We start from the raw sequence: 9600 nt of genomic DNA, 5'->3' as shown, positions 1-9600 counted from the left end.
GCTAATGCTTGGAAACTCTGTCCCGAAGTTCCATTTGTTCTCACCTAGTACATGTGATTGCTCCCAATGCACAAGACAGCCCCACAGCAAAGAACTATTTGGCCAAAATACCAGCAGTACCAAGAAACTTCACAAACCACTTTTGACCCATTCAATCAGTCACAGCACCTTCTCCATACGCTACACAAACCTTTTTTTTTAGCATTTCAGTTGCATTTTTACCTTTCTTGAAATAATAAAACACAATACATTGAAAATGTTGCATATTTTCTTCCACCTTCAATATTAAAATGGCTGCACAAAAATTCACTAATTTTGATTTTTTTTAAATGGACACTGATATGGCATCTGTCACAATACAATCTAATAAAATTGTTTCAAATGAAGTTAAAACAACTAGGCACCACTAAAGCCATTGTATGGAAAAAACTAAATGAACTTTTTGGTCAATCAAATAACTTCTCCTGAACTCAAACCATAAAAATAACTTACACTTTTATATATTTGGATATGTGTTTTTCACATATCCAAATAATGGATTGCCGTGACACTAATGAAAGTGTCATGGCAACCCTGTAAGATCAGTGTCATTATTCATACATTTACAGATGAGAAAACTAGGGTTCAGATTAGCATAATGAGTTAATAAGTGGTAAAACTGGGACCCTGGCTTCTCACTCTTCTTCTGGTGTTATTTTTTTCCTTACACTATTATAATAGGCCCACACTACATGTTGCAATGTCATAATAAAGTTTATTTTTAATTTTAATGTTTTTATTTATTGTTGCTCAGTTAGTTGCCCCCCTTTTCCCTGTTGTTCACCCCCACCCCATCCCCCCACTCCCACAGTCAACTCCCCACCATTGTCTGTGCCCATGAGTCCTCTATTTGTGTTCCTCTGCTCACCCCTGCCCCTTCTTTCCCCCATCACCCTCCTCCCCCCTCCCCCCGGTCACTGTCAGTTTGTTCCTCACTTCCGATATTATAATAAAGTTATAAGGAATTATTACTCTTCCAGGCACTGTTCTAAGCACTTTACATGTACTGATTTATTTGATCCTCTAACAACCCTATGAGATAGATGCTATCATTATTTTACAGATTAAGAAGCTGAGGCAGACAGGTTATTTGTGTTTGTGTGTAAAAACTATGAGTTCCTCTAGGGAAGAAGCAGTATTTTACTATCACTGAACTCCCAACATTTAGCAACAGGACGTAAAGAAATACATTCTTCTTGAACAAAATAAAAAGTCACCCTCCCCCCATATGAAAACAAATAGGATTTCTAGAAGGAGATTCCCAAATAGTAACAGGATAAAATAAAATGTATGGAAATGTTTCAAGACTGCTACAGGAACATACCCTGGCTGGTGTGGATTGAGTGGTGACCTGCAAACCAAAGGGTCGCCAGTTCCATTCCCAGTCAGAGCACATGCCTGGTTTGCAGGGCAGGCCCCCCAGTAGGGGGCGTGCAAGAGGCAACCACACGTTGATGTTTCTCTCCCTCTTTTTTCCCTCCTTTCCTCTCTGTCTAAAAATAAAATAAAATCTTTTTTTAAAAAGGAAAACAACTGCTACAGGAACAAAAGTGATGAAAGAAACATAGTAGGCAAGAAATATAGTAGGCAAAGTGGGGGAAAGCCCACAACTTAGAAGAAAAAAAGTGACTGAGGGCATTATCAACAATTGCTCACAGGAATAGAGGTAACAGACCTAGGAGAACAAATCTAGAAACAGATCAAAGAACAACATTTCACCCAAGAGAGACCCCAGCCAGACACGAAGAGGAAGCAGAGAAAGCTCACCCCTTCCGGTCTTAAGGGAGCATGGGAGAGCTTAAAGGGCAACACTGTAGGAGTAAACCAAACTGAAATAAACAAAGATTTTTAGGATTGTGGTTAGTTTTTTCTTCTTCTCTATATACCTTTAAATATATATAACATATTGGTAAAACTAATAAACAGTCATTGCTGAGAAACTGGATAATATAAAAAGGAATAAAAAGCAAAATTATTGCCTCCAATCTCATTTCCCAAAGAGAATAGTTGTTAATACTTAAAGCATTTTCTTCTATTTTTTCTATGCATTTTAAAATAAAATTGGAATTATTTTATATACATATACACACATATATAAAACATTGCACTCTGCCTTTAAAATATTGTAACATTTTGTCAGGAACATTTAAAAATATCATTAAATATATTAGAACAATAACAATTTTTAAAAATGTTTATGTTGACTAGAATCACAGAACTCAAAACAAAGCAAAATTATGTGCACAGTAAGAAGTCTCCCTTTTGCTATGGATGGTGTGGCTCCATTCGAGTGTTGTCCCACACTCCAAAAGGCTGTGGGTTCGATCCTCAGTCAGGGCCCATATAGGAGGCAACCAACTGATGCTTCTCTGTCTCTCTCTCACTCACTCAAATCAATGAACATATTAAAAAATTCAAGAGGCCTTGCTCCATCTTGGTCCACCCACCCATCACCACCACTGTCCCTGCTACCATCCTTACCAGCACGGCTGCTGTCACCATCACCCTCTCTACACTCCAGCGTAACCCTCTTTGTTCATTTATTTTTTTCATCTTTCCAGTTGAAAACTCTAATTTTAGTGGCTGCCTAACATTACATTCTAAAGAGATATGAGATGTACATATTCTCCTACACTGGGGCACTTGAGGTATTTCCAATTTTTCCCTACTATAAATAACACAGATATTTACAAATTTTTAAAGTAAGTTATGACTTGGCAGAGCTTCATGACTTTCTCTTCACTATATTGTTTTTCTGTCTAGTGCCAAAGAAGACATGAATGTTTGTTAAATTGTACTTCTTGGTTTTAGTAAAATCCTAAAGCTAACGGGTCCCTCAGAGCTAATCAAGTTTAGTAGAATCTCCTCATTTAATAAAAGGAGAAAGTGAAGCAGAGAATGAATGACTTGCCCAAGGCCACAGACTAGCAGGAGATCAGGGATGGAAAATGGGGGCCACCTGGCTGCACTGCCTGCACCGCCTGCGCCCCTCTGCCCCAGCATCACCCCCAGGGCTGAGTCTCCGCTGAGGGGTCTGACGGGGGTACTCTGTCCCCTCTCCCACCAGCCAGTCCTCTCAAGCGTCTGCAAGCTTGGTAGTTGTAGACAACATTCACAGAAAGAAAGAGGAGTTTTAAAGTCAAAAATGCCTGTATTTCTCTGCTAGAATATCTTGCTTGAACCATCTTTAGGCTGAACATTAGGCATATAAGAAAGAAAAGAAGTAAAAACTGAGACACTAAGAAAAGGGGCTATTTTAAAGCCTCATTATTTGTTCCTAAATCACATAGCAAAATCCAGCTAGCAGCCAAGGAAAGAGATGTAGTGTGAAACTAGATTCCATCAAGATCCCCTTTCCTTGTTCTTGTCTCTTAAGGGAATATGGAAAGTTTCCTGGGGTTTAGAAACCTTTGACTCAGCAATAGAATATACGTCTGAGAATTTATCCTAAGATAATACACAGATAAGTACACAAGCTATATGTAAAATGATTTTATTGCAGCCTTTATTTATTATAATGAAAACTGGAAAATAACATAAATTATATTTCTTCAGCATATACCTTATGTGCCTGCACAGGTTCTCTCTGACTCACCTGTCTCTTAGACCCTGGTTGACTTTGCTTTGCCTTAGCTGTTGCTGTGGCTGACCCATCTCATGTAGACCCATGAAGTCCACCTCCTCGGGCCAGTCAGCCACAGACTTATGGCTCCAGCCTTCCTGTCACTTCCAGATTCAAATGGAGAGCTCTACTGCAGAACATGTCATCCAGCTTGGCAAATGGCTGCTAAAGATGCTGAGGGAAGAAAGGGAGGGCGAGGAGTAAACTTCATTGTGTAGAAAACTTTGGCCAGTGGAAGAGAGAAGACAGGGAGCCAATTCATTCGCTCCCTGCGCTCCCTGTCTTTCACTAGTTTGTGTATCTTTTCCTTCACTCTTGCTGCCTCGGCATTGCACCTCCCACATTAAACATAAACACTTCTTGTCTTGGATCCCATTTCATAGGCAACCTGGACTAAGCCAAGTTGATTTTGAAAGCTGATTTTACAAATTGGTGTTGTCAATAATAGCAATGAAAAATGATGATGTCTACCTACATTTACTAACTTGGAACAAGTTCAGTCCTGTTTTTGAAAGATGTTAACCCAGGTTGTTTTTTGAAAATAACATTTTGGACATTTCTCTTTCTTTTTTATAACCATTATGGAGGTATTGTTGTACTTTTTACAACAAATATATATTAAACTAATAAGCAAAATATGCCCTGGCTGGTGTGGCTCAGTGGACTGAGCTCTGGCCTACAAACCTAAAGGTCACCAGTTCAATTCCCAGCACATGCCTGGGTTGCGGGCCACGTCCCTGGTTGTGGGTATATAAAAGGCAACTGATTGATGTTTCCCTCAGACATCAGTGTTTTTCTCCCTTTCTTCTCCCTTGCTTCCCCTTCTCTAAAGATAAATAAAATCTTTAAAAATAAATTCCTGAAAATTACCCTTTGAAGCCCTAAATTTTTAAAAAATAAGTTGAATAGATTGAGAGCACAATTTTCACACTAAAATGTTGCCAAATTTCTAACACTATATTATTTGTCCTAATGATAAAATTTAAATATAAATTTCTTATCAATGCCATGTCTATATATAAGTAATGTTTGCATATATAAATGGATACATAGAGTATGAAATACTAAAACAATTTTTGAATGAAACTTTTATCAAATCAATTTTTTATTAGACTGTCTACTGAAAAGTTGCTTAACTTAGCTTCCAGCTCCAGAAATGCCATCTAATCATGGCTGTTCACAAAGAACAACAGTCCCTTTATGCCATAGAGACTGTTGGCTTGTAGCCTTGTAGACAGAGCTCAGGGCACGATTTATAACCATCCACACAAATTTGTCAAAAAAGGATGGTATTTGGGGTCAGTTCAGTCAGTTCCCTGCAGAATTTAATAATGAACCTATAGTAAAACTTAGAAATATTGTTTTATTATTCACAAGTAAAGTGTTTTTTTTTCCATTTAAGGCATAGCAGCTGATTTAAATAATCAACTTATATTGAGGAAAGCTTTTTATTCAAGTGTGTAACCTAAATAGAAAAATGCAAAATCAATGAAAATATACTAAAATAACAGTGGTGCTGTCCAATTCTGGATTCAAATGAATTAGGAAATAAATCAGTCAGTGGGTTATGATTATAATGTCAGATATGGTGCCAATGCCCAGAAATAGTGTGAAAAAGATGAGTTACAGAAGGAGCCATAATCAAATCTGAAATACCACTTTTGGTGGAGAAGAGAGGATGAAGAAATCACTACAATCAATGACTACACAAAAAGGCATCATTTTTTGACACACACATCCCACAGCTAGTGGGGAATAAAATTAAAATGGGTGTGTGGATAACAATATAAAATATAGAGTCAATAAAACAGTTATTATTTCAAGCCCATACCAATGAAATCCATACCAGTGCTCCCTCATTCTCTTTCTAACTAGATTCTGAAGCTTCTTACACATTCTTCTTGCAGCGCCCAAAGTTCTCTGCAGCCCAGGGCACACAAGCAGGTGGGTGCACTCTCCTGCTCTGTCCTCCAGGCTCCACTGTGGCCCAGTAGGGACAGTACTGGGAAAACTCCTCTTCCCCTTCATGACTCTGCCCAGTCCTCACTTCTCATGGTGGGAGTTGAACTTCCTGTTAACTTTGTGATACATTCCTCTTCTTGTCATCACTGGCATCAGCCTAGTCACTTCTAAGGACAGTCTACTGCCCTCCTGAGAAAAAGAAAGCTTTTTCCCCAAGCATGTCAATGTTTTGTAAGGCCCCAGGTAAAAACATGTTCCCACTTTGCTTGGATGCTCCTGGAACCAGCACCTCATTTTTCATCCCAGTGTATCATCTTCACATTTTATATGATGCTCAGTCACACAGCCATCCATTCACCCAAGAAGCATTTCTCAGGGCACACTGGAGTCAATGGCTGTGCTCATTTCTGGAAATTTTATACTGAGCAAAGCCAGAAGCAACCCCAGTCCTCTTGGAGTGCCCTTCCTAGTTAGGGAGGAGACTTGGAGCAAATCATCAGCAAAGGCCTAATTATAAACTCTGGTAAGTGCTATGAAGGGAAGTTCCACGAAGCTAACAGAGTATATATGAAGGATCCTGTTCTACACTGGCAGGACTGATGAGCATGTTCCAGGGGAGCTTTCCCCAAGCAAGCAACACTCCTGCTGACAGCCAAAGGAGTTGTCTAGGCAAAAGGAAGGGGTGTGCCAGCAGAAGGAAGACTATGCGTCAATTCCATGACACATTCAATGAGTGAAAGAATTTTGGGTACTGGAGCTAAATAAGTTTGGTAGGTTGGGAGGTGCTGACATTCTACAAATTCTGGCTGGGACATTAAGGGACAAATCTGTTCACTATACTCAATTTCTTAAATGTCTCAGTCCTAGAGGTGCCCACAGCAACATGGTCCAGCTTTCTATCCCCCAAGAGACCCAACTGGGAGCCTTTCTATAAGCAGAACCTCAGTGTCCGAGTCAGAAAGTGCTGTGACCACAAAATGAGCCTCCTTCTGGTATAGTATATAGCATGCAACTTTATGGACTGCAAAGTAGAATCTATAAGGATCCTACCAGCAACGGATGGTGCAGCATAATAGGCTGCAGTGAAGAACTATTATCATTCCTACGCTAGAAGGGAGTTGGGAAAAGAGTTGTTTTGGAAGCCAACTAGGTGAAATGCATGGGGAGGGCACCTGACAAGAAACACTATCTCCGGTAAAGGGATGCAGGGAATCTGTGGTTATCCCTCAGGCAGGAGGCTGGAGGAAGAATGAGTCCAACCTCTTTTCTTCTCCCACATTCTGATCTCTTACTATTGCTGCAACTCAACCAGAGCCAGAGGGCAAGGACACCCTCATGCATCATCTTCCCAGGACGTACACCAGGATAGAGGATGGCAGATCGATGAACCAGGTGAGCTAGTCAAGGCGCTTTACCACTGTGCTTTAACTCAGGGGTGCCACTTATAAAGAGTTTGTCCTTAGGAAAGTGAACTCATCTCAAATGCCTCAACTTCCTCATTTTTAAAATGGAAATGATAACAATAATACACTGGTTTGCTTAAAAGATTTATAAAGCATTTAGACTAGTGTCTGACACATGGTCAGCACTTACAAATGCTCTTAATATTTTCATTTTGTAGAAGAAACTGAATTTCAGACAAGGTCAGTGAGTTTCTCAAACTGCTGTTGTCAAACGGGGCACAACTGAAGCCAGAATCCAGGCCATGCTGTTCTGGGCTTCACCCTCTCATCCCTGCCTTCAGCTGTTGCTTCCATCTTCTTCCCAGGATTACCAAGTTGACTAAGATTTAACTCAGTAGGCAAATTCTGAATCATATTTCTGTCACTTTTGGGGGTCTTTGCACTTCTCCCCCAACTTTACTGAGATATACTGTACATATCTGACATACAATGTTGCGTGACTTAAAGTGTACACTGTATTTATTCAATACACTTGTTATTCCAATATGATTACCACCAGAGTGTTAACACCTCCATCATGTCACATAATTACCATTTCATTTTGGGGATGAGAACACAGAAGCTCTACTCTGCTAGCAACTTTCAAGCACACTTTTAAAAGATGTATTCACAAAGAACAGGAAAATGTTTCTCTTATTCTCTGCAACTGAATGCCAGTAGGAGCCTGTACCTTCCAGATAGCTTATAATTATATATCTTATCATGGTAAACACAAGGTCGCCAACAACAGAGCCTTTTGGACTTCTTAATGGGGAGCTCCCAGATGTGCAGTCAATTCAGGAGCCTTCTGGTGTCCGTGTTTACTCAGAAAAGAATTAAGGTAATTACATGTCAGATTTAGCAAACTGAAATGCCTCTGAGGATTAAAACCTCGAACAATTGAAATGGGTGAAACCAGCTCTCTTACCTGTCTTAAGAAAGATCCTCCATGAAGCTCTTGATCTGAGATAAGAATCCATGAGCTTACCTGGTGTTTGCGTCAGAGGCTCCCCTACTTTTCAAGGCCACCAGGAATGAGATCTTGGCTTTATCTTTGCCTCTGCCTTATTGTTTGCCCCCCAAACCCACCAGGTCAGTAAGTCCTGAATACCCACAGTAGCCAAATAACATAATCTAAGCCAGGGTATTCTCCAGAGGCATGGTGTTGATATTAACAATCACACTAAGAAAACAGGCACAAACATGGACAATCCCAGGCAAACCAGAATGGATAGTCATCCTAATCTTAGAATACTTCAACTCCTATTCTTTCCCCATTCATGACACACATGCTACTATAAACAAAAGAACATGTTACTGCTATATTCTTTGATCTAACCCAAGGTAGAATTATTATTATAGGCATATGAAAACGATGTGATAAGACTTAGATGGTTACCATTTTCTTTTCCCACCATTTTTGTACCTGAGACTTTTGGGACCTACTTTTCTTCATACTGAAGTATATCCTTGAAGATTTTTTAGTTAATATCTGTGGGTGGTAAACCAATTATCCAATAGTTTTGATTTTGTCCTCATTCCTGAAAGAGAATTTCATTAAGAAATTATTAATTCTTTGATAGTGACTATATTACTTCATTGTCTTCTGGCTTCTGTTATTGCTGCGAAGAAGTCTTCTGTTAGCCTAATTATTGTTCTTTGTAGGTGATCTGTCTTTCCTCTCCGACCACTTTTAATATCTTTCTTTTAAATTTGGTCTTCTGGAGATTTATTATAAGCAACTAGGTAGGGGCTTTTTATAGCCTTATATTCAAGTCTTACACCACTTCTAGACAGTTTTCCTTAGCGATTAACTCTTCAGATAGTGAAAATCAATTGTATCTCTATTGACTATCTCAGTTATCATCCATATAAGTTCAGTATCTTCTTCATGACTTGCATTTGTCTCTGTTGTCAGTTCACAAATTCTTTCTTCAGCTTTATTTAATGTGCTCTTTAACCCATGTACTGCTTTTTTAAATAGTATTTTTTCTAATAATTCTACTTGGTTACTCGACACAGTTGCTGGTCATTGTTATATCTCTTGCTACTTTCTAATATTTGTGATTACATCTTTTTTTCTTTAAAACTAGGATAAACTTCTGGTAATGACATTGTGAGCAGCCCTGCCACCGGTGAAACTGGTGAAAATGATTCCAAAAATTGACTGCTTAAAGCTTATAGTAATAGTCCTAAGAGAATACTGCAGTATTACTTTGATACCAAAACCAGACAAGGACATCACAAGAAAGGAAAAATATAGACCAGTACTCTTATGAATGTGGACTCAAATATCCTTAAAACAAATTCTATGAAAACAATCCAGCAACATACAAAAAGAATTACACACCATGACCAAGTGAGAGGTAGGTTTAATATCTAAAAATCAATCAAAATAGAACATCCTATTACTAGAATAAAATTTTTAATCACTTAATCATATCAATAGATGGGAGGAAAGCATTTGGCAAAAATTACCGTTCTTTCATGGTAAAAACTCAACAAACTAGTCATAAAATTAAGGGGAACTTTCTC

Source organism: Phyllostomus hastatus, unplaced genomic scaffold (genome assembly GCF_019186645.2).
Source record: "Phyllostomus hastatus isolate PE091 unplaced genomic scaffold, TTU_PhHast_1.1 phas_contig_40, whole genome shotgun sequence".
NCBI classification, from domain to species: Eukaryota; Metazoa; Chordata; class Mammalia; order Chiroptera; family Phyllostomidae; genus Phyllostomus; species Phyllostomus hastatus.
Note: the sequence above shows the minus strand (reverse complement) of the source record.